Genomic DNA, 8,845 nt, shown 5'->3' with positions numbered 1-8,845 from the left:
TACATTAATAGATACCTCTTTCTTTAGGTTATAACTTTTTATCTATGATTTTCTTGAAAATGTTTTCTTTTCTTTTCTCTTCTTTTTTCCCCTTTTGGTTTTTCTAGATAGGATTTCTCTGAAAAGCCCTGGCTGTTCTGGAACTCACTGTGAAGACCAGGCTGGCTTTGAACTCAGATTAATTAGCCTGCCTCTGTCTCCCGAGTGCTGGAGTTAAAGGTCACCACCTTGTGGCCTAGGCTGTTTCCACTTTCTAGCTATTGTAAACAGAGCAGCAATGTACATGGCCAAGCAAACATCCCTAACACTGGAGATCCATTGGTATTATGGTTTCCACAGAAGCTCTCCCAATTTGCAATTTCACCAGCGGTGAATGAGGGTCACTGTTCAGCAGTATTTGTTGTCAGTGGTCTTCCTGATCTTATACATTCTCACTGGGGGTAAAAATGAGGACTCAAAGTAGCTCTACTTTGTATTTTGTTAAGGTCTAAGTAAAACACTGAGGTCTAGATGGAATGTTAAGGCTTAGGTAAGATGTTGAGGCCTTGGTAACTGTTACCTGGCTAGCTTGCCATTATAAGGAAACTTTCTCATCTGTTTCTGCTGTTACTAGGAAACCTTCTAATGCCAAATTGATTACATATTCTGTTACGTTCTGTGTCCTTGGAAACCAATCATCATGATAGGAGTCAGTAGAACTGTTTTGTATAATTACCCACAATAAGCTTGGACTTGAACCAACCACCAAATGTACCTATGTATAAGCTTTTACAGGATAAACTACCCCTGGATGGACCACAATGTAAGAGATACAACTGCACCAATATAAGAAACAATTTGGTATAAGACTTCCATTTTGAGTAGTGGTTGACTGAAGTTTAAGTTTTCAAGACTTCCCTGAGAACTGACATCCTTCCTACTTGGCAGAAAGAAACATGTGTGTTGGCAAGTTAAGACATGGATGTTAGACAAGGCAAGTCCCCTGCCACAGTTGAATACCCCAACCCATGGGAACATGTAAGTGTACAACAAAGACATGTTCCTAAGGAAATCCCCCTATCCCTAAATCTTGATTGGTGGGAATAACTTGGCACAGACGTTTGTAGATCTCATGCTTAAAAGACCTTTAGGACCTTAACTTGGGTGTCACAGTTCAGTTCTTGAACTACAACCATGGCCCTGGTCAATCAGTCCTGGGTTCTATACTCAATAAACTATCCTTGTCTGAGACTGGTGTTAGTGTGGTTTGTGAGGTGATTCCTGAACCCCAACACATTTCCCTAAAGATATTCAACATCTTTTTCTTAGCTTTTTTCTGTTGTTGTTCTTTTGAGAACACTGCTTAGACTAATAGCACCTTTTTTGATTGGGTCATTTGATTTGTGAGTTCTTTTTGTATTTGGTACATTAATCTTCTGTCAGATGTGTAGCTGGCAAGAAGTCTCTCACACTCTGCAGGCTGTCTCTACACTTGATTGACTGTTTTCTTTGCTGTACAGACTTTTCAGTTTTATGATATTCCATTTGCCAGTTGTTGGCCTTAACTCTTGAATGTTCTTGTTTTTTGTTGTTGTGATAAAGCACTGACCAAAACTGAACATGTGGAGGAGAAGGCCTATTTCATTTTACAATTTATGGTCTATCATCGAGAGAAGACATGAAAGAAACTCAAGGCAGTCCCTGCAGACTAGACCATGAAGCAATGTTGCTTGCTGGCTTGCTCATTCTGCTTTTTATATAACACAGGACCAGTCACCTACAAGTGGCCCTGCCTACAATGGGATGGGCCTTCCCACATCAATTATTAATCAAGAATATTTCCCACACATTGGCCTACAGGCCAGCCTGATTGACATTTTCTCAGTTGAGGTTGTCTCTTCCCACATGACACCAGTTTATATCAAGTTGACAAAGGCTAACTGTGAGCAGACAGAGTCCTATTCAGAAACTCCTTTCCCATACCTGTATCATGCAAGGGACTGCCTGTGTTCTGGCAGTTTCTGTGTTTCTGGCTCTTTATGTCTGTCCATCTGGAGTTGAATTATGTGCAGGGCTATAGTTTGGGTCTAATTTCACTTTTCTACATGTAGAAATCCGATTTTCCCAGCACTGATTTTTGTTAAAGGTGCTGTATCTCCCGTGGTGTGTATTTTTGTTGTCTTTGTTGAATATCTGATTAATGTTCTTAAACGTGGGTCTTGAATTTGGTTCATCATGTCTGTTTTGGGGCCAGCAGTATGCTGCTTTTATGGCTGTAGCTCTGAGTATAACTTGAATTCTGGAATAGTAATCCCTTTAACACCATCCTTTTTGGTCAGGGCTCTTTGCTCTGGATGAACCATTGCTTTTTTTTTTTTTTTTTTTTTTTTGGAAGTCGGTAGGTAGGGATTTATTTCCACAGCCCATGCCTCCCAGAGCTTGTCAGTCCACAGGAGGGTGCTAGACAGCATCGGAACCCAGAGGTTTAGGTCCCTGCTTTTGATCCCCTTCCATGGCGGCAATACCACCAGAAACAAGAGTATCTTGGCCTTCTTGCCCATGCCAAACACCAACTGAACCCCCCACTGTAAACCCGGACAGGGGAGAAGTGGTGGAGGATATGGGCCAAGCAGGCTCCTTTCCTTCAGGACTCTCACCTGTACTCCTTCTTGAACAGGGACACCCTCGTCGTCATCATCCCACAGCGGTTGGGGTCTTGGGTTTGGGGGGCACAGGCGCACAGGCATCCCCACAAGCTCTGGGTGTTTGCGTTTGTAATGGTGCTGGCCTCAGTGAAGCGCACCCTGCATGAGGGGCATTGGTACGGTCGCTCACCAGAGTGGATGCGGTGGTGGTGCGCGAGCTCCCCTGCCTCTCGGAAGCGGCGAGGGCAGAGCGCACAACGGAAGGGCCGGAGGCCAGCATGGATGTTACAATGGCGCCGCAAGTGGCTGGACCGTTTGAGGGTCTTACCACAATCTTTTCACACGTGTGGCTTCAATTCTGAGTGTGAGATACTGTGCCGCTCCAGGTCAGAGAGGTAGGGGAAGGCTCTCAGACACACGGGACAGAAGTGTGGGGCCCTCTTGGAGCCAGAGCCCTGGGGCCCATCTGCTGCTGACCCTTCTGGAACTGTATAGGGAACACCCTGATCATCGATCAACAGAAGATCGCTGCTGCCACTGCTGTCCACTGGTGCTGCCAACGGGGTTTCCTGCCCTGATCTGGGAGAACGGCTCCTCTTTCGAGGGAGGGAGGACTTGAAAATCCGATTTGAAGTGGTGGCTCCCCCTGGAGGTCGGCCTCGGCGGCCCCGGGGAACAGAAGGAAGTAAGGCCAGAGGTTTTTCTTCCTCCCCAGACAAAGCTGAAGGCAACTGGTCTGAGCTGGGCTTGTCCATTGAGCACTGGGGAGCTTGAGTCTGGGTACTCATTTGCATGCTGCCTGGGCTCGCGTGTGTACCACCATTGCATTTTTTATTTTCTATTTATGTAATGAAGGCTCTGTTAGGGTTTCACAGACTGTAATTTCCTTTTGTCAGATGGTTAATGGGCACACAGTTTTGCAGGCTGAGAAAGTCCTGGAAACAGAGGTGTTTGGGGCTGTGCAACAGAGTCAGTGTACTTAATGCCACTGAGATGGCACTTAAATCCCTTAAAAACAGTTAAGATGGTGCTGGAGAGATGGCTCAGCCCATAAGAGCACTTCTGTTCTCGCAGAGGATCTGGGCTCCATTCTGAGAACTCATGGCTCATACCCTCCTGTAACTCCCACTCCAGGTGGATCCAATCCTGCAATCGTATGCACGACTTTCCCTTTACATCTAATTAAAGATTGAATAAATATTTTAAAAAGTGGTTAATGTAGGGCTGTGAGATGGATCAACAGGTAAAAGTGCTTGTGGCCAAGGCTGATGATGTAAGCTCAGTCTCCAAGATCCAGAAAGTGGAAGTGGAGAATAGACACCCCTAAGCTGTCCTCTGACCTCCACACATGTGCCCTGACATGTAAACCCCACTCCCTACATTAAGTACTACAATTAAAAAACAAGTGATCAAGGAAATGCAATTCATACTCTGGGTATTTGATATAATCAGAACAAACTAAACATTTTATACCATGGTTGAAAGCCAATATTATGAAGACGATTTCTTCATCTTTTGGGTGTTTTGGCTTTGACTGGTCCAAAGCACCTTTCCAAACAGGCAAAGTGAGATGGCTGCACCCAGTGTCAGACAGCAATCAGGCGCCTTTTCACAACTAGGGCATTCATAACTAGGACATTCTTTTCCAAGCATCTCATCTAACAAGTTATCCACTTCCTGCATCCAGAGTTAGACTGTCCATCAAGGCCTGGAATGTTTTCTCACATTCTAGTGGCACACAAACTCTGTAACTCCTCCATCTAGTCTAAAAGCAATATTTATGTTGCAACCAAATTGGATACGGTGGCTCACTCCTGTAATCTCAGCTCTTGGGAGGCAAAAAGAGTTACTGTGAGTTGGAGGACAACCTGGGTTATATAGTAAACTCCAGGATAGAAAATGAGGAGGTGGGGGCCTGTGGAGTGACTCCGGAGGTAAAAGTACTTGCTGTCAAGCCTGATGGCTGGAGTTTGATCTCCACGGCCTGTATGATAGAGAGAAAGAGAAGTGTTGTCACCTAACTTTTTTGACTCTGTTTCTGTCTGACTCTGTCTCTCTCTGTGTCTCTGTCTCCATCTCTCTCTCTCTCTCTCTCTCTCTCTCACACACACACACACACAAATAAATCTTTACAAAAATTCCTGGGCAGGGGTTGGAGTAGCTTAATGATAGAGGAGACCAAGGTACCAAAGCACCTTCCTAGCCCACTCATCTTTGCTTCCACAGACTTGAGCCTACAGTAGCAGCACCAAACCCATCCTTCCGAGGCATGAGTCATGCCCTGTCCCACTCTTGCAGGAGGCATGAACCTAACAAAGGTTGGTGGAATTTGTATTCCATGCATCAAAGTAGAGCAACATCCCACCCCAAAGATCACCCAAATGGGAAACTAAAAAACCACAGAAACATTGCTAAAGGAGTAATTTGTGAATGAATAGATCCATCCCAGTTTCAAGAAAAACAGAAGCGCCCTACAAAGCGTTAATGCACTTAATTTGACATCTGATGTTGCAACTGAACTAACACTCCTTAGAGCCAGGTATCTAGCCCACTAAAGTCAAAACACAGAGGGAAACAATGTCCCTGGTGACAAATCCTCAAGCATTCCCCATTATATCGATTCTACTGGCTACCACATGCAACATGCAGGAATTGATTATGTATGTATTATTATATCTTACACATGACATTATTTTTATTGATTTTGAGAAAAAAACTGGGATGAAGAAATGGCTCAGTGCTTAAGAGAATTTGATTTGCAGCGGCCTCACATGCAGACACCGGGTGTGTACACATAGTGCTCAGCCATATGCAGACCAAACACTAACTTCATAAAACACAGAACTCTACATTAAAATAAACTACAGCCCAGACCAGTATTCCTTCCTTCCTTCTTTCCTTCCTTTCTTCCTCTCTTTCTTCCATTTTGCTTCTTTTATATATGTGAGCGCACTGTCGCTGTCTTCAGACACAGCAGAAGAGGGCATTGAATCCCATTACAGATGGCTGCAAGCTACTCTACAGTAAGAATTGAACTCAGGACCACTGGAAGAGCAGCCAGTGCTCTTAATCACTGATCCATCTCTCCAGCCCCCAGTATTCTTTCTTCATTTTTTTTAGTTTGGTCTACAATTGTCTCTCGATGAATTTGTCATGATCATTAAGAGTACAAAGCAAGTACAGATATTTGGGCCTCTCGTTCCAGCAGGAGGGAGCAGAGGACTATGTGAGTTTGAGGCCAGGGTGATCTATATGGCAAGTCCCAGACCAGCCAGAGTTACATAATGAGACCTTGTGTAAAAATAATAAAAAGAAATTATTTAAGACTGCAGATGACTTGGGGCTGGATCTTGTAGGAGGGGTATCCCATTAGATGTATTTTTCAAACTTTCTGAGCCTTAAGGTTTCTCATCAATAAAAAGGAAATAGGGATCTTGTTTCAGAGGTGACAAAAAAAGCTAGGAGCTGGCGCTTACCAGAACCCCTTTCCTTCTTTTTCCTTTAGCAACAGAATCTTGGGCTAGAGTGCAGCTCTAGGTAGAACGTCGGTGGAGTGGATGTTCAGAAGCCAAAGGTGTCTCTGGGGGTCGTGTTAAGTGCCTTTGGTCCCAAGGCTGACACAAGATAGTATAGTCCAGTGGGTCTCAACCTGTGCTGTGGGTCACAACCATTTTGGGGGTCAGATTACTCTATCCCAGGAATGGCCTAAGACCATCAGAAAATAAGATGTTTACATTATAATCTATAAAGTAGCAGAATTACAGTTATGGAGTTGCCTCAAGAATAATTTTATGGCTGGGGTTCACACGAGGAACTGTATTAAAAGGTTCCAGCCTTAGGAGAGTTGAGAACCACGGGGATACTTTGTGCTTACGAGTTACCCAGTCTGAGCAACATAGAGACTGTGTCAAAACCCATCAAGTTGGAAGGAGCTGCCGAGGTGTTAACTGATGGGTAGAAAATAAGGGAAGGCAGTTGTTCCCTTGCTGGCTTCACAACAGAGAAACTAACACAACACTGTTTTGGGGGAGGTTTGGCTTTGTTTTCCAGTATCTTCCTCCCTCTCCATGTGGTGACCCCTCAGGGATGAGATTGTTACTTTGTATCCATGACTGATAACATTGTATAAATCACTAAAACCCCAGCAACTTCCTAAAGTCCACTCAGAGAAACCTGAGGCCACTGGGCCTATGAGCTGTTTGTAAAGTGGAAATTCGTGACAAACACCAAGACTAGTAAAGTGCTTTGTTAGAGTCACTTTTACACTGTAACAAAGTCAACTCAACATCTTCTTATACCCAAACTAACCAACCAATTGTATAAGCCACAGGCACTTCTTGCTGCAGGGTCTGAGTCAGGAGGTGTGGGTACCACGTTATTGCTGAGCCACTGAACCAGACGTGGGAGGCTCTTTCCTTTCTGCCTGTTTCATTGTTTATTTGATTTCGTCAGTCATTGTCATCATCGCCTCTGTTGTCATTCGGTGGCACTGGGAGTGAACACAAGGCCTCACATGCTAGGCCGGTGCTTATTTTTGATGTCTGTCTGAGACATTAAGTTGCCCAGGCTGACAAGAGCAAAGGAAAGGGTGTCAGATTTCCTGGAACTGGACCGACACAAGGTTCCACGCCACCTTGTGGGTGGAGAATGAAAGTCCAGTCCTTGGGAAGCGCAGAAAGCGCTCTTAACCACTGAGCCATGTTGCCTACCCCAAGACTGTTTTGATTGATATATACAACTATTTCCTACTATGCATGCCTCGTCCTACAATTCATTTGATTTTAACCATATGCACAGGCCAAAAAAAAAAAAAAAAAAATGTAGATGGTGGATTCTCCCTAAAAGTTCACTGAAGAACACAATTTTGCTGTCCTGCGAATGCACTCCAAACCAATTCAGACTGGGATCAACCCTCTTGCTCAGGGTGACCAGAGCACACTGGGAATGTATTTGAGCAGAAAATGTAAGTTTGATGGTCATTAAAGTAGGAGAGAAGGTGTAGAGGTGGCTCAGTGGTTAGCAGCTCAGTGGTAAAGAGAGAGTAAGAGCTCCTCTTCCAGAGGACCAAAGATCAGTCTCCAGCACCCGCGTGGTAGCTCAGAACTGTCTGCTACTCTAGTTTCACGGCATCTGACATCCTCTCCTGGCCTAGCAGTGCACCAGACACACAGCGTATGCTGCACAGAAACATATGCATACAAACACCCATGCACATATAATTAAAAACGAGAGGAGGAAAATTTGTTCTGTTGTTCAGGAAGGATGTGCACTTACGGTGCTGCAGTGACTAATGACAGGGTTGTAAAGGAAGTAAGTGGGGAAAGCCCTTTGCAAGGTAGTGCTGGCAGAAACTGCAGTTGGACCACTGTCAAGTTAGCTCAAGGCTCTGGAACTGTGGGAACAATGGGAGGTGCACACCTGGGACTTCTGAGATCAAAACTGTGGAGGGCATTTCATTCGTGATTTTATAGGCACAGAAAGGTGGGACTTGAGTTTGATCCCTGGAACTCATAAGGTAGGAGAGATCTGACTCTCAAAAGTTGCTCTTTGACATCTAACTGTGTGCATGTGTGTGTGTAAGGGGAAGGGCTGTGTGTGTGTGAAGGCTAACTGGATTGGCTGTGACCTTGCCCCAGTGAGGTACAAATATGTTCTGAACTGGAATGAATTTCAAGTAAGCGTGAATGGAAAGATTACGGCTAGAAGGGCAACTTTAACAGCCTTGTCTCGGATCAAAGGATTTTGCTGGAGAAACATCAGACATTTAAAATTCAGTTCTCTGGTTAACAGGCAATGCTTCTGTGCAGAGGGAGCAGGAAGGGTCAGGAGTTTCCATCCATGTCTGCTTTTGCCACATGCTGGCTAATCCTTGTTGCTGTTTGTGTGGGAGGGCGGTTACTCCATCTATTCAGAGAACCCTATGAATGTGCTTTTGTATTGAGCGCCATTTCTTAGATGGTGTCTCCCAGATGTTGACTGAGAAAGGAGCTTGTTTAAAGTTCTTGTCCCAAATTTTGGAAAGCCTTGCTTGTGTGCCACAGGTTGCCAGAGAAATTTAGGTCCCCACTTTGTGTTCTTGACATCATTAATAAAATAATTTAAGAGGGAAGATCAAAGATGATTTAGCAGAATTAAAAAAAAAAAAAAAAAAAAAAAAAAAAAAAAAAAAAAAAAAAAAAAAAACAGCAAGAACAGGGCAGGCAACTTGCCAAGGAAGGAGG

General features: G+C 44.3%; 1 pseudogene across 1 annotated transcript; it reads right to left on the bottom strand.

Moving 5' to 3' along the window:
- Nucleotides 1–2,421: 2,421 nt before the first annotated feature.
- LOC308435062 (zinc finger protein 524-like) lies at nucleotides 2,422–3,379 on the bottom strand (annotated as a pseudogene). The gene has a single exon. The product of its transcript is annotated as a zinc finger protein 524-like (transcript).
- Nucleotides 3,380–8,845: the final 5,466 nt, after the last annotated feature.

Source organism: Micromys minutus, assembly GCF_963924665.1.
Source record: "Micromys minutus genome assembly, chromosome: 22".
Classification (NCBI taxonomy): domain Eukaryota; kingdom Metazoa; phylum Chordata; class Mammalia; order Rodentia; family Muridae; genus Micromys; species Micromys minutus.
The sequence above is the reverse complement of the archived record's forward strand: the minus strand, read 5'-3'. Positions and strand labels throughout refer to the sequence as shown.